This window comes from Pezoporus occidentalis, unplaced genomic scaffold (assembly GCF_034315485.1).
Source record: "Pezoporus occidentalis ecotype Australia unplaced genomic scaffold, CSIRO_AGI_Poc_V1 ctg215, whole genome shotgun sequence".
Classification (NCBI taxonomy): domain Eukaryota; kingdom Metazoa; phylum Chordata; class Aves; order Psittaciformes; family Psittacidae; genus Pezoporus; species Pezoporus occidentalis.
In genome coordinates, this window is record NW_026914018.1 from 597,086 (window position 1) to 620,595 (window position 23,510).

Below are 23,510 nucleotides of genomic sequence, written 5' to 3' on the forward strand. Positions count from 1 at the left end.
GTAACTTGCAGGTCAGGTCTGGCTGCTCTTTTTTTTTGTTTGTTCGTTTGGTTTATTTTGCTAAATGGTTCTTCCTGACAAGCTTCTCTGGGCTTTTGTACTAAAAGTATCAAACCCAGAATTGGAATCTTATATATCCTGATTGGTTTAGGAGTGAGGGAAGGGCTTCTAAGTTTGTCATCCAGCTTCTTGCACATGCCTTCCCTGGAAGTAAGGCAGTAGGCTAGAGCAAAGGCAGTTTTTGTTAGAAAGACCATCGTACTGTGTGCAATTTAGGGTCATCGTAGAGTGTGACGGAGAGGAATGTACAGTGCTGTATATAAACAGCAAGCATTCATATCTTCCCAGTTTTGAAGATCACTTCTTAATTAGACACCAGAAATATTCACAGGACAGCAAGCTGCTGGCTTGTGCTTCCCTTCTCAAGAAGAAAGAAAACCTTTTAAGCGTGGCTGTTCCTCTCAAATGAGTTTAATGTTTGAAGACCTTTTGAATCAGAGTAAAGAAAAAAACTAGTCTTTTTAAAGATGGACGGAGTCAGTAGAAACTTTTCTTCAGCTGTTGAAATTGTACATTGTAGAAAATCTAGGATTGTTCAGTATTTCTTGTATATGCTTGCCTGTCTGTGGTGCTCCGTGAGAGACAAGCAATAGTATGTGAAAGGAAACGGATGCAAGAAGACTGATGCTGCCTGGAAGGAAAGCAAGTAAAAGAAAACACAATAAGAATTTCAGGTGGCTCCGGAGGAAGGTTGCAGAGGGTCCCTTTGGGGAGATGCTCCCGGGGGGCGCGAGCAGCCGGCACGGCATGCGGCCGCGGGCACCCAGGAGATGGTGCTGTTGAACCGAGGAAGCGGCATATCCCTGACCCAGAAGCATCTTCCAATGCGGTCCTCCCTGTTTTCCATCTGTGTTGCATGTTATTCATTGGGGTCCTCGTTTCCTTTTGGGAGAAGGTGTCAGTATTGAACCCGGCGCGTATTCCGGTCTGGTACGTGATGCTGCTCCCAGACAGACAGCCCTACGCCCCCAGTGGAGATGACGCTAGTGCCTGAAGGCGATATTTTTCCCGCGGACTGCGTGGCTGGTGAGATGGTAATGCCGAGGAGGGGAGCAGCTTCACAGCTCACTGCCCTCACCCGAGCAACCGCCTGACGAGCACCGCGCCAAAGCCAGGCGTTAGCCCGGTGCCTGCTGCATCGCTGCGAAGGGTGGGAGCAGCGCACCTACCCGCTGCGGGGGCTCCTCAGGAACCCACCGCCTGCCAGCTTCCCTCCGCCATCCTCTGCAGTGGCCTGTTCCCACGTACACGTGTCTGGGAAAGGTAAGCGCAAGGGTGGCTCTGTTGCTCCACGTGAGGACTCGAGCTGGGCCAAGCATGGGGTGCAATGCTGTTTTGCCTCTGGTGTACATGGGGATGGGGTGTGCAGAGCACAGGTGCTGCAAGCACATGGTGGGGTGTGTGGCTCTGGGTACCCTTGCCCTGTGCCTCCAGGCCACAGGCACCCACCTCCCTCCTGTGCGCGTGGGCCACAGCAAGCATATGGAGCTGCAGCCAGCTCCAAATGGGAAAATTTGAGGTGGCAAAGGGGAATTTGGAGTTCTTTCAGTCTGGGGTGGCCCAACAAAGCAAGAGGTCAGATCGTTGTGGTGGTGTTTTCTGTTGGTTTACTGTTTTACTAGCATGCTCTGATTGGGTTCAGAGGCTTCAAATCTGCCCAGAAAAGGAGGAGCTGGAGCAGGTCAGCAGATGCCCCAGAGGTGGCTGTAGCAGCATAAAGTCACCAGACCAGGGATTTGCAGAACACTTAGTGGAAGAGTTCAGGAAAGGCCTTTTCTCCATTTGCAGAAGGGCTTATGTCTCTTGGTGTTTCAGCAGCATAAACAGTGACTGGGGTTTTATACGTGATGTAAATTACCAGCTCTAATTCCCCAAGTCTTCTATCCGAGCTGTTTTCTCCCTGAACAGGTATTACCAAAATTAGGTCTTTAGACGTTCAGGCACAAGGCAGAAAGAGAGCCTACTGCAGGTATTTGGGTGGCTTACAAGGCCTTGTGAAGTGCAGCTGCTGTTCTGCTACAAAGCCATTTTGGGTTAGTTGCACCTAGTTCTGTGGTTGAAGTAAGCAAAGTGGTTGGTGAGGAGAGGGTCAAACCATACGTGATGTGGACCCACCAGGGGGGTCAGTGGTGTAAGGATTTGAGGATTATGTCTGTTGTGCTGCATTTCATTGCATCTCTTCCTAAATCATTAACAGCGAACCTGTGGCCAGATGTAGGCTGATTTTTTTTTTTCTTGTGGGTTCCCTCTCCCCTCCCCACATACTTGCAGACAATCATAGAATCATAGAATACCAGGTTGGAAGGGCCCTCAAGGATCATCTGGTCCAACCTTTCTTGGCAGAGCTTCACCTAGACAAGATGGCCCAGCACTCTGCCCAGCTGAATCTTGAAAGTGCCCAATGTTGAGGAATCCATCTCTTCCCTGGGGAGGGGGATGATTGTTCTCATCATATTCCAATGGATGATTGTTCTCATAGTGAGTTTTTTTTACCGGTGGTGTCCAACTGGAATCTCCCCATCAGTAACTTCTGCCCATCACCCCTCACCTTTTCCATGTGACTCCTTGTAAAAAAGGGAGTCTCTGCCTGCCTTGTGGCCATCCTTTAAATACTGGAACATGATGATAAGGCTCCCCTGAGCCTTCTTGTGTCCATGCTGAATGAACTCAGCTCTCTCAGCCTTTCCTCGTATGACAGGAGGACCTGACCATCTCTGTGGCCCTTCTCTGGACCGCCTCCAGCCTGTCCACATCCTTTTTGTATAGCGGGGACCAAAACTGAGCACAGTATTCCAGATGTGGAAATTAGGTGTGTCAGCAGCCGGAAAACAGAAGAAAGTATGGAAGAGGTTTCTAACAATTTAGGAAGAAGCATAACAGAAGTAAAGTAGCTAGAATCAAGCCTGTTCAAATAGCCTGTTTGAAGCAAGCCTGTTCTGCAGAAGAACTGTCAAATTTTAGGGCTGGAGCTGCATGTCACTCAAGCCCAGGCCCCAAGAGTGAGTGCTGTTTGGGGGAGATGTTTCAGGGTTCAGGCTTAGGCTTTAACTCAATCATAATGGTCCGGCATATCTCTGTCTCAGAAAGATAAGCTCTTTCTGTGTATGGAAGGCAAGTCTCAGGAGGCATCAGACAGTCTGTTTTAGGGAAATCTTGCACTGAAATTTTGGACAATATCAAGTGGTAAGGATCAAAACAATTACTCACAGCTCTGAGATCTCTCTTCTCTAAGACCCCAAAACATAAAGATACAGTGTCAGGCTTCCCTTAACCTCAGAAGGTTTGCAGTTCTTTCTGAGCCAGGAACCCTACCCCAATAAGTATGACAGTATGTGCTGTTTTCTCTCCCAATGCCTGGTGCCTTGCCTGGTGGCAGGGTTCTTCATTTGAGATGGGCAGTGTTGGCTTGACCTCCCTTGCGTGCAGCCCTTCCATGTCCAGCAGCAAGTATTATCATCACTACCCTGTTGCAGAAAAGCAGCTTCCACCACCAGGTTGTTACTGATATGGATTACACGCTCCAGGTTTGTCAGCTACTGCCTAGCTTCTGCTTTTGTCAGGTCCAAAACAGGGGGCATGTGACCTTTTTTTCCAGCCTTGGCCAGAGCCATAAGTATGCCTTTTTAATGTGCCTAAATCCTGATATCCTGATTCTTTTGTTCTTAATGTTAAGCAAAGTGTAGGAAGACATTAAGGACAAGATTGCATCTGAAGCTGATAGCAGATGTATTAATATAATATGGTCCAGTATTGAAGTGGGAAATAAAATACAGAAACTTGTTCTGAAGTTCAAATTTTGGACATCTGGGCATTAGTCACATTGAGATGGTTAGTCAAGAAAGCTCTTGAGGAAAGAGTGCAGGAAAAACAATCCTTAAGGATGCCATGAATTTTAGTTAAGAACAGTAATAGAGTCCGGAGGGTATGTATGTTCCTAGTAAAAATATTACTAGGCAAACAAACAGGATACCAGTACAACTGAATGGCAGGCCTAGAGGGTTTTTTGAGTCAAATGGGAATCCTTCCAAGTTTGAAAATCTAACCGTAGCTTTCCAATATGTTGGTTTATTAATTAGCATAAAGAGTAGATGAAAGGGAAATTAAAAGCAAATACAGTGGGCTGCAAACAGCTAACGGTGTAAAATAAGAATGTTTCGGGTTTGTCAGGCAGAAGAATACAAATAATTAATTTGGTAGTTCAGAAACTGGATCATTGAAGGTTAAAGGCAGAAATTAAAGAAGATAAAGTCATTGGTGAGAATCCAAATTATTTCTTTGCATCACTCTTCAGCATAAAGAATATCAGAGCAATACCTACTGGGACTTGCTCTTTTCTGGTAATCAAGATGTGTTAGAAGAAGAGCTGGTACAAATCGATAATTTAAAAAGCAGCAAATCATCAGGTCCAGATGGTACATTGAAAAGTTCTGAAGGAGCTTAGTATAAAATAACTGATCTGCAGCAAAAATATGCCTTTCCTAATTAAAACCAGCCATTTAATTGGAGAAGTGGAGGGTAGCAATTGTACCCAAAATTAATAACAGGATTAAGATAATTTGAGGATAAGCATACTCTTACCCAGGCATACATTTCTTCTTTATAAGTGGTTGAAAACAGAATGTAAAGTAGGAAACAAGCAAACAAACCAACAACAAAAAAAGGGAAGATGGTGTCATGATAGTATCTAAAGACCAAGAAAAGTCATTAATCAGTTGTAACTCAAACTGGGCCAGTCTTGTCATGACCAAAGAAGCAACCACTTTAATTTAGATAAACCTCCAAGGACCTTTAGCCTATGTAGGATTGAAGAGAAGGGAGCTTGCTGCATGTCTCTTGGATGATGTGACTGTGCCAGGTTGTGTGTCCAAAAAGCCCTGACCAACCTTGACATCTCCATGCTGCATCAATCCCATGACTTGTTCCTGCTCTGTGATGGTGTTATCCCACCTATGTGACACCAGCCCCTGCTTCCAGCTGTCCTGGGAGGTGAGAAACCAAGAAAGGGCATGAGTGATCTGTTTCCAGCCTCTGAGAGAGGTTGGACTCAGGTTGTTTCTGTGTCTGTTAGGCTTAAGAGTCTGTAGAGATGAATGTTGTTGAGAAAGCTGACAGACTGCTTTTAAATTTGAAGTCCTACAGAGGAAGTAAAGGCTGTTCTGGGGAACTGCAGGAGGGCAGAAACTACCAGTTGAGGAGCATCACTAGAAGCTGTGGTGGGGAGCAAGAGATATTAACCAAAAAGTAGAGACCCTCTAACCTGTTACTTAAAGCCAGGAGCTGGCTGGCTGAGTCCTTTTTGCTACTATCAGTGTCACTCACTAGAGGTATGCATTCTACTATTTAAATAAAAATTATTTTGAATTAGATATGTAACAGGAGGAGTTTGGTACCAGGGAAATAGAAAATGAACACGGCAAAGAATGTAACTTCAGAAGAAGAAAGGAGGGAATATATTAATTCCCCTCCAATGCCAATGCAGGAATTAATTAGATACAGTTTCAGTGTCAATATCGTTTAACAATGTCTCTGTGTGTTTAAAGTGAGTACTCTGGATGAGCTGAGAGGAAAATGTCATCAGAATCCATACTTTTACCCTTAACAATTTTCTTTTCCTATTATAATTTTATGCAAATTGGGATTATTTGTGGCCTCTTCAATGTGTTCTTTGTTCCCATGTGCTGCCTCAAAGGTACGCACCTGCTTCCATGCTGCCAGTGAAGGCTGACAAATTGCCCATGATACCTGGGAAAAGAAAAAGTATGATTCCGTAGAACAGTTTTAAAACAAACAAAGACTTGTACAAATAATTCATGCCCAGACCTGTTCTTTAGTACAAATTCGCACTTTTCCTCAACTTCAGTCAGTGATTCTTTACTTTTATAGACAGACAACAGAACTACTACCTCCTTGTTTCCACTTATCCTTTGTTTTTCCCTCATTCCCAGGATCTTCCCTTCCTCGCCTCCCTTTTCCAAGTCAGTAATGCTCCTCCATATTTGCTCCTGCCTCCTTATAGCATTGTCACCTCACAGCTGTACTGACTGTGGTGCCCAGCCAAAGTCAATTATGCCAGCAAACTAAATAGAAGGCATAGGATGTTATGCCTCACTCCTGAGATCTGTGCATCTCAACATTTCTGTGTGCTCTGCTGGTTAGAAAATGCTGATTTAAAGTAACATTAAATGATAAAAACTACAAAAAATATTTAAAGGTTTCTGTAATAACCCCTCTGGTATTCTCCCTGCTCGGCACAGCAGATTACCGATATTTCCATATCGGTAATCTCCAGTATATAGCACTTCTAGTGTTTCATTAGGTACTTGGTAGGGGACAGCATCAGCCACAAGATGCCAGGAGAATCACTATATTTATGGGTGATAAACTGGACTGTACATTTTAGAAAGACTGTGTTTCACATTTTCCGTTAAATTTTCTATGCAGTCACAGAAGGAAAGAAAAAACAGTGCAGAGGTGCCCAGGACACTTTTAAATTAGCTGATTTATTTTGAAGATGTGAAATCAGTTCAGCCAGAGAAGCAACGGAACAAAGCAGCATGGCTGATTCACTCAGCTCCCCAGTAGTCCCGAGGGTCCCACTAGTCAGCTTTTTCAGTGCTCTTTTCTACTAGTCTCCCCTCCCTAATGCTGTGGGATGCTGTGGCTCATGTTGTCATACAGTAATTCAGCTGCTTGACATGCCAATTTGATGATACACAGGCTTATAGGCTTTTCCAGAAGCAAGATCTACGGTAGCATTGTATTGCTAACAGTTCAGGGTTAGTAGGTTTGGGTCCTTCCTTTTCATTTATGAAAACACCCGTAACTGTCAAAGTTCAAGAGAGCTAAGACTCTACAAAATACTCGAACCACTTGTACATCAATGCCATCATCAAATCATAGAAAAAAGAATGATTTGGGTTGTAAGGGACCTTAAAGATCATCTAGTTTGAAGCTCCACTAAGCTAGGTTGCTCAAAGCCCCGTCCAACCAGGCCTTGAATGCTTCCAGAGATGGGATATCTACAACTTCTCTGGAAAACCCATTCCAGTGTCTCGCCACCCTCACAGTGAAGAATTTCTTCCTAATGTCTAATTTAAATCCTCATTCAGTTTAAAGCTGTTATCCCTTGTCCTGTAACTACATGCCCTTGTAAAAAGTCCTTCTCCAGATTTCTCCTCTCCAGGCTGAACAAGCTCAGCTCCCTCAGCTTGTCTTCACAGGAGAGGTGCTCCAGCCCTCTGAGCATCTTCATGGCCTTCCTCTGGACTCGCTCCAACATGTCCATGTCCCTCTTATGTTGAAGGCCCCAGAGCTGTATGCAGCACTGCAGGTGTAGTCTTGTGAGAGTGGAGTAGAGGGGGAGAATCCCCTCCTTCAACCTGCTGGCCACGCTCTTTGTGATGCAGCCCAGCATGCGGCTGGGTTTCTGGCAGTTCTATGCCACTGCCAGGTCATATTAACTTTGTTTCTTTTAAACTGCTTTCTCTGTCTAAGTCTCAGGCCAACATGGGGTGATCTTGTTACTTTGACACTAGCAGAATAGTGGACAGCTGACAGCTCTTTCCATACCCAAAAGTGCTTTCTTTGGTCTGGGTAACACAATAAGATATTGGTAATGGTTGCCTAGAGCAATTCTAAAAACCATTTTATTCCTCATCAAGGCAATGAGATTTTTCTTTCTCAGTAGTAGGACTATGGAGTGCAAAATAGAGATTATAGGCACAGTCCTGTGGAAAAACTTTGTGTTAATTATCAATAGGATCTTTTGAACTCTTCTAAGTTATCCAAGCTGTGAATGTTTGTCTGGGCTCCAGCTGGCAGAAAAATAGATATGTGTTTTTTTGATCATCCTGCCAGAATAAGGCAAAGTGTAATTATGCAGTTTGTGACTTTTTCTCTCATACACCCTCCCTCACACCCTTACCTGCTAAAGGTAGGGTTGTTGAGTTGATGGACAAGTTATTTTTCATTTTTACCTCAGAAAAATCCCAAACGAAAATGGAGTGGGAGTTGAAACTTCGTACCTTATGTCTAGGAGAAATTGTTATACAGCTTTCTACCTGCAGAAGCTAAAGATGAAAGAAAACTAAAGAAAGCTTTTTTTTTTTTTTCACAGAAGGGGTGCATTATTTTGTCTGGTCAGTTGTGAGTTTATTTTCCAGAACTGTGAAGTGCAGCTGGAACTTTAGGTGCCTGGTCACTTTGAAAATAATGCCCAGGGTTTCCAAATCCAGGGAAAAGTCCATGGTGGTTTATGTGGAAATTCTGGCAGTGAGGGGGAAATAGGGGCTCCCTTTTTCAGAGGAACCTTCATATTCAAGAACCTCAGGGATTTATAAATACTGAAACCTTGCTGTTTAAAGTCCTTTCCACTTTGAGGTAAGTTGAATTCATAGAATCATAGAGTAGTTAGGGTTGGAAAGGGCCTTAAAATCATCTAGTTCCACCTCCCCTGCCATGGGCAGGGTCACCTCACACTAAACCATCTCATCCAAGGCTCTGTCCAACCTGGCCTTGAACACTGCCAGGGATGGAGCATTCACAACTTCCCTGGGCAACCCATTTCAGTGCCTCACCACCCTTACAGTAAAGAACTCCTTCCTTATATCAAATCTAAATTTCCCCTGTTTAAGTTTTAACCCGTTACCCCTTCTCCTGTCACTACAGTCCCTAGTGGAGGGCTCCTCTCCAGCATCCTTTCAGGCCCCCTTCAGATACTGGAAGGCTGCTATGAGGTCTCCACACAGCCTTCTCTTCTCCAGGCTGAACAGCCCCAACTTTCTCAGCCTGTCTTCATACAGGAGATGCTCCAGTCCCCTGATCATCCTCGTGACCCTCCTCTGGACTCACTCCAACAGTTCCACATCCTTCTTTGTGCTGGGGGTTCCAGAACTGAACAGGACCTTGCACTTGGCATGGTTAAACCTCATGAGGTTGGCATCAGCCCACCTCACAAGGTGTCGAGGTCCCTCTGGATGGCATTCCTTCCCTCCAGCGTATCAACTGAACCACACAGCTTGGTGTCATTGGCAAACTTGCTGAGGGCGCACTCAATCCCACTGTCCATATCACCAACAAAGATGTTGAACAAGACCAGTCCCAACACCGATCCCTGAGGGACGCCACTTGTTACTGGTCTTCAGCTGCACATTGAGCCATTGACCACAACTCTTTGCGTGCAGCCATCCAGCCAGTTCTTTATCCACCGAGTGGTCCACCTATGAAATTGATGAATTCCACCAGGAAGTGCAGGAAGTTCTGCACAAAATGATACAGCATCAGTTAGGACACTGTGTGTGAGCCCCATCTAGAATAGTATTTGATACTTTATTTTCTTGTGCAGATTATGAAGAGTGCATGAGGGAGCTCTACATCATTTCCTACATCTCCTACTACATAAAGAGTGCTGGGAGCTTTTACCCTGAGAGGATAACAGGAATGTATCAGTTTGAATTTTATTAGATAGGTAAATCCTTTTTTCACTGTACCAGTAGTTGGGTTAATCATTTTGTTCACTGTCCTGCTTTAACTGGAATTTCAAAAGCTGAAGCCAATCTGATCACAGTAATTTTACCTTCTGGTTATTCTGCTTCTTGTTGACCATGTGTCATGGTTTAAGCCCAGCCAGTAACTCAGAACCATGCAGCTGCTCGCTCCTGGAGGGATGGGGAGGAGAATCGAAAGAATGTAACTCCCATGGGGTGAGATAAGTGCAGTCCAGTAACTAAGGTATAACACAAACCCACTACTGCTACCACCAATAATAATAGTGATAAGGGAAATAACAAGGGAAGAGAATACAACCACTCACCACCCACTGACCAATACCCACCCCAACCCGAGCCGCAATCTTGGCCTTCCAGGTAATTCCCCCCAGTTTATATACTGGGCATGACATGCTGTGTTATGGAATACCCCTTTGGGTCAGGTGTCCTGTCTCTGCATCCTCCCAGCTTCTTATGCCCCTTACTGGCAGAGCATGAGAGACTGAAAAGTCCTTGATCAGAGTAAATATTACTTAGCAACAGCTAAATACATTGTTGTTGTCAGCGCTAAAGTCAAAAACACAGCACTGCACCAGCTACTAAGGAGAAAAATAACTACTACAGTTGAACCCAGGGCACAATGCTATGTTGCCATTTTGCTTTTTCAGTCTGTATTTCTCCATTTGTATCTTCTGAAAATAATTTTACCCTATTCTGGCATTCAGAGCATTCCCAATGAGTTCTTGAGACCAGTTTCTGGGTACTTGAGTTGGAGATCACATCATGGAGGATGGAGGTATAAAACTGTAATTGGTTTCTTCAGAGTTTATTTTCTCCTCCTATTATTTGTTCACAGATGAGCAATTCACTCAACTTTAGAATGGCTCATGAGATTGAAGAGCCCATACTTGCACTCATATTTTAAGCATCTCCTACCATTCCTTTATAAACAGGCAGTTGAATGATAATAGATTTGAACTCAAAGTACTTATTTTCTTTACCAAACTGAAGTGTAGCTGAAAGCATGCAAAGTTTGGTGTAGTTGTTAAGAAAGTGATTTACTGTTTTTCAAAACAGACTACTGCTTTTGTTAATATGCCCCACTGGAGCTCAACAAATGTGTATTACTTTTCTTACCACGATGATACAAGCTGGTACAATTGTGATGAAATTCAAAGAGGCACTTGTGTTCTCTCCCGCTTGTTATTAGGACAGAGCAAACAGTTCAGGAGGGGACCCTGAACTCTTACATCAGTTTGTATGGGCCATGGTGATGATGCCAGAACAGGCATCCTGAGATTCTTTAGGCTTCACTGCTGACTTTGCTGCAGATGCTTCCTTCAGGGCTCAGGTTCTGTTTCCCATTACATCAATGAATTAACCTATTTTTTTTTTATCAGTGAACTAACACTGATTAACCCACTAAGTAGGGTTTGTTCTTGAGCATGTTTCTACAGTGACTTGACTAGTGACAACTGAACAGAGATGCTAGGTTTGTTTGTATTGTTTCTCAGGAAAATGGGCTATATATGGTGGGGCACGCAGACTAAAAAGCACTAAGCTGTGGTGCTGCTGGGTCACAACTGGCGCGTAAAACCTGGGTAGGTTTTAACATGACAGCTAGGCAAGCATCATCTGCATGGAGGTATCTGCATGTGAAACAGCTGTCTGTGCTTTGATCATAGTCAGTGACGGTCAGTCAATACTGCCAGAGGCAATCCAGAGTGGTGTGCAAGCTCCAGGTGTTTATTCCAATTGCTTAAATTTAGCTATCTGCTGCCATTTATGATGCCCTGGACAAAGTGGGACATTCAGAGAGCTGAAGATTTGACACAGAACTTTTGCTGCTCTGAAGTGGCAGCTACAAGCACCTCCAGCTCTCAGTTTACACAATCAAACCTACTTGTCTGTTTGAGGGTAGGCTGAATTGCAATCTGGACACATCGTTCACATGTAGACACATGGATGGAGGCATTTTCATCTCCACCTGAATCCAGCCCCTAAAGATACAGGTCTGGCTCCTGAAGAAATTTAGAGTTAAATATCTGCGTAAGCAGCTGCAGAGGGCAATGTATTAAACCTTTTTTTTTTTAATATCAATTATAGGATGAGATGAATTGCCTTCTGAAAGTGCCTTTCACCAAACTGACTACAGAGAGACACTAATCATATTAACTGTTTAACTTTCAGGTTAAGAAAGTGAAAATCTTCCCACCTTTTACTTTAGATGCAATCCTTTTAACTCCACTGACCCAGAAATAGATTTCTTCAGTTACTTGTAGGAAAGCTTGTATAGGAGACCTGGTAATGATATTCTGAACTTCAGGAACATCTTGAATGTGTCTGAATTTTTGCAAAATGAAATTGACTTAAAGATAGTTAGAATTGAGCTAAGTGTAAGCTAAAAGCTCACTGTTTTCTCTTCTCCAGATAAAACTTCCCACCTTTGCAGCCCCAAAAATTTGTGAAAACAAGAACACTTTCTAGCTCTATTACTCCAAACAGTTTCAGCCTTCACCACCTGCGTGGTGGTTTATTATCTCCTCTCACTATTTTCCTCCTTTTTGAAAGATGAAAACACTACAGTTTCACTAAGGTTGGTCTGGAACACATACAAACCATGATGGCTGCTGTGGGATTGATGAGGAAGTTTAGTGTGGGAGTAATGGCATTTTCAAATTAAGGCTGGCTGACCCAGATGCTCTTTATAGACATATCTCTTTTAGAAGCTTAAGTGAATTATATGGTCAAAGTTTTAAAAGGAGGCGGGAGGGGAAAAACTGGGGCAACTGAAAAAGTGCAGCAGTAATGAATGTCTGAAAAGTGCCATAGGGACTTTTTAAATCCACAATTCACCGATCACCCTGGAGATGTGGGGAAGAAAAGTAAACTGTAAATCTTAAATGGGTGTAGGTTGAGGTAACTCCAGTGGGATTAATTTTACTTACACCAGTGAGAAAACAACTTTCAGCAGTGTGGGCTGATGGCTCTGGTGGGAAGGTGATAGTGTCACCTTGATATATCATTAAACAATATTATTTTGTCTCCATAATTGTCCAGAATGTAACATTCTACAGTTGCTTTGATTAGTTCCAGTTGCTTTTAATTCAGCTTTCTATCTGTGTATAGATGGTAAGAATGACTGGAACTTTAACAGAGTACACTCTTTTATTATCGATTTACATATGCATATACATAGAGAAATGAACATTTACTTATCAAGTAGAGTGCATAGAGCTAATGGGATGAAAGAGACAGGGAGATATTGGCTGCTAACCATTTCCCCATAGTCACTGTTCTGTGCTTAGATCCATACAGAGGGGCATATGTATCTGTATGGACTTCTAAGGAGACCAGTCAACAACATAACACTGACATTCTGCTGTCTGTATTCCTGTGGTGCCATGTTAATAAAGACCCTAAATGATCTTACAAGTTGTAATGTAAAGAGGGTCACAACCATTATGATGCCAGGAACAATGCCAGGCTGCTGAAATCCATTAGGGAATTTGCACAGGAGCTTTCTGGCAAAATAAAGAACAAAGTTGAGATTCCTGGGTCTTGGCTCTACACCACAAAGGCAAGGGTCTCTGTAGCAGTTACCTAGGCAGTCCAGGATTTCCTCTATATGTGCTGGCTGTTGAAGTCAAGAGTGCTGTCTGAAGCTGTTATCAAGGTTTTCTCTTTGCAAATAAACTATAATGCCATAGAATCTTAGAATGATTTGAGTTGGAAGGGGCCTCAAAGGTCATCTAGTTCTAACCCCCCCTGGTATGGGCAGGGACACTTTCCACTTGATCAGGTTGCTCAAAGCCCCATCCAACCTGGCCTTGATGGTCTGGAGATCTGCTAGGTTGATAGGGTATGATTGCAGCATGAGCCCATAACTTCTCTCATCTGGGACCACTGAGCTACAAAGCTCTTGTCCAGTCGAGGAAAACTCTCCTGTAGGATGTCTCGTGTAGGATGCCATGTGCTGTTAGGAAATACCCTGGCACCCAGTGGTCAGCCACATGTGGAGATGGGCCAGGCTGTGTTCCCTGGCTCTGACTTATTATCACAGCCTGGAGCTAGGAATAGAGCAGAGCTTATTGTTCTGGATAAATAGCTCCCTGTGCTCCCGAGGGGAACAGCTAGGAGGGAGGCCCATCCTAGGGGAACTTCCAGAATGAAGGCAGCATGGATACTTTCAGCATCCTGAAGTAGTAGAAAACATAACCAGGTTGTGCAGCATAGCTAAAAATGTGATACTTCTAATGAATCTGTACCAATAATTTTATTTCTCCTCCTCCATATCTGTGCTTCCCTCGTCTCAGGCCTCTGTACATCTTTCTTTCTTTGAACCAGTACTAAAATCTCTTACTTGAAAATTTCCATAGGTGGAATTAGATTAAAATAGGTCAAAAAAAAAAAAAAGGGGGGGGGGGGATGAGGACAGACACCTCTGCCTTCACATCCACTTTTGCTGCTTCTTATAATTCTTTGATTTTTACCATCCTTTCACTCCCCCAGATGCTGTCACAGCTTTCATACATCAGCACAAAGCTTAAGCAACCTCATCAATCAGTCATCCTACCTCGGGGCAGCAGATGTCTTAGCAGGCGTTACTTGCTTGAAGGAGAGATTTCACTGTGGTTAGGCTGGTCAGAAGAGCAGTTGATGTCGGCAGTGGGATTGGAGGAAAATCATGGTCCCATGCACAGTGGCTGTAGCTAGTGGCTAACTCTGTCACTAGAAAACATCACTTCTCTTTTGGAATAATAGATCTGGCAAGTGAACCCACCTTCACTATTTGGATCATGACAGGAAAATGAACTCTCCCATATAGAAGACTCTGCTTGTCCTCCACTTATGTAAGTGTCCTGGGTTCAGCAGTAGCAGTCATTTTTCCCCTTCTTGGTAGCTGGTGCAGTGCAGTGTTTTGACTTTCAGCTCGGGAACAGAGCTGATAACAAGGATGTTTTGGTTTGGCCAAGGACTTTGTGAGCCTCATGCTCTGCCAGGGAGGAGGGGAAGCCAGGAGGAAGCAGAGACAGGACACCTGACCCAAACTGACCAAAGAGGTATTCCATACCACAGCACGTCATGCCCAGGATGTAACTGGGAGTTAGCCGGAAGGGCTGGGGACTGCAGGGTTGGAGGAGGTATCGGTCAGAGCTTGGTCGGGCTGGGGGGGGCGAGTTATCGGTCGGCTGGTGGTGAGATGATGTATTCTCTTCCCTTGTTATTTCCTTTATCATTATTATCATTGGTGGTAGCAGTAGTGATTTGTGTTATACCTTAGTTACTAAACTGTTCTTATCTCAACCCGTGGGAGTTGCATTCTTTTCGATTCTCCTCTCCGTCCCTCCGAGAGCAGGGGGAGGGCAAGAAAAGGGGGGGAAGTGAGCGAACGAATTACCTGACTGGGTTTAAACCACGACAGTAAGTCAGAGCTTCAACTTCTGGGCTCTCACTGAATGCCTCCTTTTCTTTGTACTCTTCCAGCTCATTTGATAGAGTTTTGTGTGTCAGTTTTGGGTTAGTTTTTTTAAATTATTATTTTTCTTTAAGGTTTCTTTTTTGTTTTTTTAAGAACCAGTACCTTAATTGCACAAACGCTTGGTGGAGAGGAAGGCTCATATCAAAACATTTAAGCCTTAGGTTCAATTTGGTTGAATGTCTGAAATTTTGCTCTGAACCAGTGTCAGTCTTTGAATTTATAAATACTAATATCCACCTGAGATACTGGTCCAAATCAAGAGCAAGTCTTTTATTCAATTCAGGTTCCTCATCTCTGCTTATCACCATAGCAAATTAGCACTTTTTAAGCAACAAGTGGCACTTACTCTTTCTTCCCAGCAGTTTTGGTGAGAACAGCCAAGGTCTGGCCATTCAGGCCAAGGACTTAAAAACAAGGGTTTGATATTTTTGAGGACACTTTCAAAATTTAATAGAAATTATCCTTGTTTGGGAATTTGTCCACTCTTGGCTGGCCCAACATAATCAAATATGGGGTGCAGGTTCAGCATCTTTTCTATATCCCAAAGCTGTGGAGTGACAGTGTCCATAACAAAGTGTTTAGCCACTGAAGCCCGTGCCCAGGGATGAGCGACCAAATCAGATAAATTAGAGTCTGAAAACAGCTGAAAGCATGACCATAAGACAGGAATAATACTTTAGTTATTATGAAATTGTAGGATTTTAAATGTTCTTACATTGAAAAATTAGGAATGTGTGTTCTCTTGCTGTCTGAGTAAAAAAACATTATAGGATTTAGAACCAACACTGAACAGATAAGGGAAACCTGGATTTGGGATTGGATATGTAGATGATGGATTTGGGAATTTTCAGTTTATGTTAAGGCTGGAAATGTCACCAAGGCAGGGCATATTGTGCTAGTTGGAGATTTCTGTTTCCAGGTTTCAGTTTTCAGATGTGAAGGAAGACAGACAGAACGTTACCTTTCTGACTCCCATACAAATATAGTCTGAGCACAGAAAGGTATCCAGGAATACTTTAGTCTGAGGGAACTTTTCTGTCACCTGCAAGAGGTGAGCAGAATTAGGAGCTTCTTTTCTTAACCACCCATGTTTGAATACTGTTAGTATTCAATACTTGTACCGAATCTCAGATAATTGCTTGAAGTGCTGAACTGCTGTCTCAACTTACCCACATGCAGCTAATAATATTGATCACCCTACATTGACCTTGAAAGTTAATAACTGTTTTTCCCCTTAGTTTTCCTTGATGAATGGTGCTTTCTAAATGCCAACTTGTAGTTTTGTCAAGCTGTCATATCATGGGGTCTGATCTTGCAGACACTGAAATGCGAGCAACATTTGCTGAAATGGATGTTTCTTTGGGACTAATAGTACTATTTATGTCTAGGCTGAGGAAAAAGTACATTTTTATAGGATTTGACCTGGGGGGAAGTCTACACAAATGTTTGAGGATGTGGAAAATTACTTGAAAGCTGGGTAGGATACACAAATGAAGATTTGGGGCTGTAAAAGCCAGGCCTTCTTTTCTCCATCAAATAATAATGTAGTTCTTTTCTCCATGTAATAGTAAAGTAATTCTTCTTTCCTCCTTTCCCCTCCCTCCAAGTCTTTCCAGAAGTAAACACCCTGGTTAAGACACAAAATAGATAATATTTGTCTCATCTTATCTGGAGGAACATTTAGAGGTCTTGTTGCTCTAGGTATTCTGAACATCTTTTTCGCAACTGGCCTTGAACCAACTGAAGACTTCAGTTATGGTTATCTTTTATTTACAGACTGCCCTGCTTAAGTGATCCTCCTCTTCTTGGGATTATCTTATAACGAATGACCAATACTGCTCTTGTTCTGTATGACATTTTTCTCTTAAGTTTCTATTGCACTATGTGCCTGGACAGTTGTGTATATCCCTCTACTAAAGTTTTCTGTTGGGACCTCTCTAAGCAAGATCAGAGCTAACGCAGGACTTAAAATTGAGAATTTAGCAAATAGGGTTCTGTCAAAGTCTCTGGAACATTTTTATTCTCTCCTGCAGAGAAGACCAAACAAATCTGGAAAGTCTGAAGTAGCACTACCAACTCAGAGCTTGGCACCACTGAGAAAAGCTTTGCAGAACTGTGTTACCCAAGAGACACATAGTGAGGGAGTTTCCGGGAAGAAACAGTTCTCTTCACAACAGTGTTCTCACATCAGCACTAATGCCAGTTGGCGGAGCAGTGTGTGGGAATAATGTGCAAACAGAGTGTGTTGTCCTGTAGCAGCAACCACCCAGCGCTTCTCTAGCACTGATTTGTCTCCCCCATAGGCATATATAACTGCCCTGTTTCTTTCAGACAACTGGCGTCACCCGAAGACGCCTCACATTTCTAAAAAGCATCTTGACAAACTAATCAAACACTGCCTCTTCCCTGCTTTTATACTCAATTATTCCCTCCCCATTGCATCCTCAGCTAAAGCAGATTGTTGCAAAATCCATTTAAAAAGCACAGCAGTTTTATATTGAAAGATATCTAGTGGGCAGCAAATCTAGAGGGAAATCTCATCTTTCAGTACAAATGAAACCTCTTCTTTTATTTCATTTCTAAAAAATCAAGCACAGAGTTACATAAAGCCTTTTTTCCCCCTTTCTACACAAAGCAGCAATAATAATAAGGTATATGTCTAAGGCTGGGATATAATCATGCCTGGGAGCAAATTTTTAATTTGATTAAAGCTTACTGTAGCGGGCAAAGACTCTGAAGTTCAGGTGTGAGTTGTAAAGAAACTGCCCTGCCATCCCTAAGCCTGTCTGAAAGCAAATGTATTTTTAAAGTTCTACTGTGCAACATGGGATGCTCCTGAGTTATTTGTGCATAACCGTGTATCGCGGTTTAAACCCAGCCAGACAGCTTGTTCACTCACTCCCAGTGAGTGGTGCTGGGCTGGAAGCAATCGAGGCCCAAGGCTATACCGGAGCACAAATAATTTCCCTGCTAATTGCATGTCTTCTGATGTACAAACCCCTTTTCTTCTTTCATACACTTGGTGATTTTGCACATCTAGCATTATGATCCATTAAAATAGGGAGTTTTTGTCACTAGAATAGTCAGGTATTACTGAATATACAAAAGGCAGTAATTTCCTTAAATGCCTGCTATTTCTGAACATCCTGTGTTTCTTCTGCAGAAAGGGAAGATTCCCTTTCTTCCTCCAACTTTACTACAGTTTTCTTTTTGCCTCAGGTAACAGTTTATAATGTGATTGCTCCATGCTTTTCCAATGCAGCTGTAAGTTGTGAGATGCTGGTTCAGAATGATGCACTGCCGAAACCAGCTGGCCTGCTGTTATTTAATGGCAATATAAGACTGCACTTTTTGTTTCTTTGTTTTCTTATTTATTTATTTTATTTTAAGATGCTTAATTCACATACTTCAGGCATTGAGCACTGTCAAATCCGAAAGCTTTTGGCCTCTGAGAGGGCTCAGCCTTTCCTCCCTACATATGCAGTCAGTCTGGCCATCTGCAGGCTGGATGTGGCCCTCTAAATTTTACAGAGGCTTCATGGCTGGGTATCAGCTCAGAGTCTGATCCAGGAGGTAAAATGCTACTTGGGCAGGATTGAGTGGGGACGCTGTATGGGGATGTGGTGAGGTGGCTGCCAGGTCATCTGGATGAGGGAAAGCGGCTTGCGAGGGAGGCCCCTGGAGTGGCTGGTGTTCAGGTCAGTGTCTTCTTGGAGAGGATAGCTGCTGTCTGCCTGGGGCAAGAAATGCTCGTAAAAGGGTCAGGGAATCTCACACGGGAAATAGGATTTCTGCTCACAGCACTGTATACCATCACCCTTGATGGTACTGTGCTTTACCTTGATGGTGCAGAACAGGCCCGTTTCATGAGCTAATGTGAGCCAGTAAAGATTACCCTTTCCGACTCCTGTGGTTGTTCAGAAAACTCACACTGCCTTGGGCTTCATAGATGAAATATAAACACCACTTACGTCTGCTTAAAATCTGATTTTAATTTGAAATTTTTGTTCGGTCCAGTGGTGAATGCATCTGCTATTAAATTGCTCCATTAACTGTAAAGCAAAGCTTAATCTGCTGTGTTTTACTTTCATGAAGTGTTTCTGAGTGCTGGTAATGTTACCTTTGTTGTGCTCCTTTAACTTTACAGGAAAATGAAAGCTTTGTCCCCAAAAAATTAAAAAAAAAAGAAAAAGCGAAAGTGCAAGACTGTAGGATTAAAACACCTGTGAAAGCAATGCAAAGACTCAAAAAAGACAGGAAAATCATCATTACCAGGAAGGATTAAGTGAAACAGCACTGGAGCAACTCGCTGTTTTGCTCTTTCCTTTCCAAATATCGAGCATGGTCAAAGAGCCCTACTAAGCAGATTATTTTAAGTACTTGTGGAAAAGAGTACAAGTGCAATCCAGAAAGGCAATTACTTGTTTAATTCAGATGGAATTTTTCAGTTTATAACATGGAGTTATTTGCCTCTCTTTTTGCTGGGGGGGGGGGGTGAAGGACGTGTTTTGTTTTTTTTTCTCCTTTTTCCCTGTAATGGTCCTTTGCATAGGTTTAGTCATCCTTGAGGGCAGCTGCTCCACCTATACAGCAATTGCCAGATGATTTCCTCTTTAATATTTTCACTGAGTACTTTGCTGGTTAACCTCCTTAACTGGAGAGCTGCTTATTGATATGTATGTCTTGCCAGCATAGAGGTTCGTTAAGCATTGGTAAATGACATGTTTTCATATCTGCTGACACTACAAATGCAATATGATTAATTGCAAATTGACTTCAGCAATAGAGTGCAGCAATAGAGTGCATTTAACACACATCAATGGATCATTCTTACAAGCAGAGCTGGATTTTTTATGGCTGTTTACGTCTCTCTAATATCCAAGTACAAGCTCTCCCAAGTCAAGCGATTCTTAGTAAAACAAAATGCAAAACTCAGTCCAACAAGTGATTATGTATCCCAAGCCATCTGATAAGCTGATAATGCGCACAGGTAATTTTAGATGGCAGGATGCTGAAGGTGGTGAAACAGCCCTGATTGCCTCACCTCTCCTGGGAGGCAGAAAGGGGCTGGGGCAACTCTTGAGGTGTTTTGTCCCTTGCCTTGATCTGCACAAGGAGCAACTCTCCAGGGCTCTCCCTTACTTGCTAGCTTGCCACCACCTCCCTTTCTCTGCCTGGGCCTTCTCCATCAGGAGGGCGACACTGAATCTTGCCTACAGCCCTGCTGCTCTGCAGATGGCCGTGTGTATGTGTGAGTCCCAGAAGCCAAGCTGACAGCCACCTTTGTCACCAGGTCTTGCTGGGGATCAATGATGGGGAGTCAAGAGCTCCTGGTTTCTCAGATGTGCATGGTAATTTACTCTTCTGTTGCTTGATTTTCTGGTAAAGAAGATGAGTTCACACTAAATTGGGTCCAAAGTGCTGCTTTCTGATATTTTCTTACTGCAGCAGCAGTTCCTGAGGAATATGCAGTTGCTTTTAATAGTTCAAACCCATTGTTAAACTGTCAGTCAGCCTTGGGGATAGAGATACTGGGGTCAGAAGACAGGGCTCTGAAACCCTGCTGCTCGTGGTGGTAGAGCATTCACTGTGATAGCACAGTCAGGCACTGAGGATGTCCTGTGTTGTGGAGGGCTGGGGTGTTGATCATCTTCATCAGTGCTCTAACCTCCCCTCTAGGATGAGATCTGACAGCCTGCCAAAGGCAGAGAAAAACAGCAACTGTGTTCCTTCAAAGTGTCTCCTGTCCAAAGGTGTGCGTGTGCATGAGTTTTGCTGGATATCCCTCGCTGAAGCACGGTTTCCTCGTCCTGTTTGCTTTTGGCCAAAATTTCTAGAAGCTATTTCTGTTCCAATTTAACAAAACACTGTAAAATAAAAGAAAGCCGTGAATGCAGGCAGTAGGCCTGGGAACATCCAGTGCTAATTTACTATGCCAGGACATATCTCCTGTAGTGTTAGATTGTCACACATTGTTGCATGTTTGAGACTCCTCATCAGTAACTGAGAAAAAGTGGAGAGGATTTATTTACATTATGTCTGTTATTTTATATACTGGAAGAAGAAAAGTTAATGTCCTGTGTTGAATTCTCTTTGGAAAGAAAGACCTTTACGTTGTTTTAATGGGGGTAGGTTTGCTAACATAAAATCTATAAGTGAGTCCAAACATCTTGACATTCATCTGAACTATTCTGGCTATGAGCTTATGCTTTTCTTCAGTTAGAGTATTTGCTACTGGCTTTATATGTTGTGTTAACTTTATTTTTATTTTTTTGTCTTATGAAAATGAAATTAAACTTCAGATTGTCTCTGCTATATAGAAAAAAAAAAAACCATGATCTTCCAATCCAGTCTGTTTGGTTAGTGATCTTTCTGAAGAAAACTTTCAGTGCTGCATCTTCCTGGTTACAATTATTCTCATTGAATATCCAGAATCATATTTGGTTGTGTCTATTTGCTCTCTGTAGACTTGAGCCCATGTGAAATAACGTTGTTTCAGCACCGTGGATGACAGAATGCTAAATTAATATTGTGGCTTACTAACAAAACAGCTTTGATGTAAGATTCCAATATTCTTATTTTGTTACAGAGCCATAATGCTAGTTTAGCGTTCTATTTTTCACAGTGCTGAGACGGTATTGCTGGACTTAGGAGGAGTATAGCTTTGGAGTTCATGCTGAGGTAGAGTCAGACAGATGACAGCAAATTTCAATCCAAGTTTTAAAAAAGGGGGGAAAAAGATATACCTGTAAGTCACAAAACAGGAAATCTTGTTTATGGAAAAAAAGATAGACTTGACAAAGGTTAGAAAGGTGAAGAAAAAGGGGTTATCTAGGGAAGTTTGGTTGTCTAAACAAAAAGTATGGCAATTCCACTAAACTTCTGACAGTTTAACCAAACTCCACTTTTGCACACAAGTAAGTATGAGCAACATTTGGAAGCAAAAAAAGAAGAAAGAACAAATGCCCTGTGTGTTTTCAGAGCATGCATACATTCCTTCTGTCATTCACCAGGAAGGATAGTATGTGAAAGTGTGGTTATGCACTGAGCCACTAATAAACAAATTGAGATCACAAAGAGCTTACCATTTCCTTTTCCTTTCTTAAAATCAATTTAAAAGTAATTTTATTTCACGAATGAAACTGCCTGAAAGATCAGGAACATGGCTAAGTAGGTAATTTATAGACAATTCTAACTCTGGATGGTGATGACCACTAACAAGGAAACAAGATCCCAAAACTCTTTAAACTGAGCTTTTAAAATCTGCTGGAGACCTGCTGGGGCCAGGCTTTCTCAGAGAAACTGCAGACTCTGAGAAACTGCCTCTGTCCAAATAGCAGAGCCACTGCCAGGCTGTAAGAAAAGGAGGTGTCTCTCTTCTGGTCTGCCTCTAGAGCCTGGGCAGAGCTGTGGCACTCGCAGATGGAGGAAAGCACCTCTGAGATCCTCTGCAGAACCCATCATGGTCCAGCTAAAGGGTGGGACCAGAGATTCATCATTCCCTGGGTTGGTGCGTGTGCTTGGAGGCTGCTGCCCATCCCAGAGCTGTACTCAGGCTGGGAGCAGAGCTGCTGGCCCAGCCAGGGTGCAGGAGGACACAGAGCAGGAGTTGCAGAGGCTGGGGTCCTGCTCTTTGAAACTCCTCTGGTTTTGACAGACAAGAATCTGAGTTTCAAAGTTACACACATCTGCAAGGATAAGGAAGAAAATTGACCAGAAATACCAAAAAGACCAGTGTTTCAGTAAGGAGGATAGATTTATTGACTGTCTAGACTGAAGTTAGTTTTGTATTCACACTTTGAATGTTTTAATTAAGGTTTACACTCACACCGTCTATCCATTCCCTGGTTAGTTTTATGAAAACATTAACCTTGACATTTTGAAAACTTTTTTCCTTTCATTTAGCCTCTCATTTAAAGTTGTTTTCATTGTCTGCGGTTTAGCAGTTCCCTTGGTCAGTTTACACAATCCAAGCCCTTTGAAGAGTGACAGCTCAGCATGCCTGATGGCAGTTCCCAGCATGGTGTTTAATTCTCAGTTCAAGGCGAGCAGTGGAGCTCTACCTCTGTGGTACTACACCAGTATGATGCCAGGTTTTGCAGGCAGTGATGCAAAATTGGCTTCGACACTCGCACAACGCATGTGCAAGAACAACAGCTTGCAGTTACCAGGGACCAGCGGAGGACATGGGACTCTCCCTCCCCTGTGCTTCAGACAAGCTACTCCTGTTGTCCCTCCTGTCATCGTGTACACACACGAGTCCTGTACCTCCCAGTGCAATCTGATTCTCTGTAAGAGGCTCCAGCTCTAAGCAGTTCCCAGTAGCTTCTGCCCTGTGCTAGGACAAAGCTGCAGCTGTAAAGATGCTCTGACAGTATCACATGTTGACTTGCAAAGTTCATGTTCAGCACCACTGTATCAAACAAATGCACCAAATCACCTAAGAACTTAATGCAAGCCACTTACTGAAGCAAAAACATATG

General features: G+C 43.0%; 1 protein-coding gene across 2 annotated transcripts in view; it reads left to right on the forward strand.

Moving 5' to 3' along the window:
• Positions 1–777: 777 nt before the first annotated feature.
• TUNAR (TCL1 upstream neural differentiation-associated RNA) overlaps positions 778–23,510 on the forward strand; it is a 166,153-nt gene continuing 143,420 nt past the window's right edge. Inside the window, exons 1-2 of one of the 2 annotated variants that reach the window (XR_009965088.1) lie at positions 778–1,323; positions 10,756–10,896. The gene's annotated coding sequence lies outside the window, so the exon portion shown is untranslated. The remainder of the gene's footprint in view (positions 1,324–10,755; positions 10,897–23,510) is intronic. The other variant, XM_062619895.1, reaches the window with a different exon arrangement.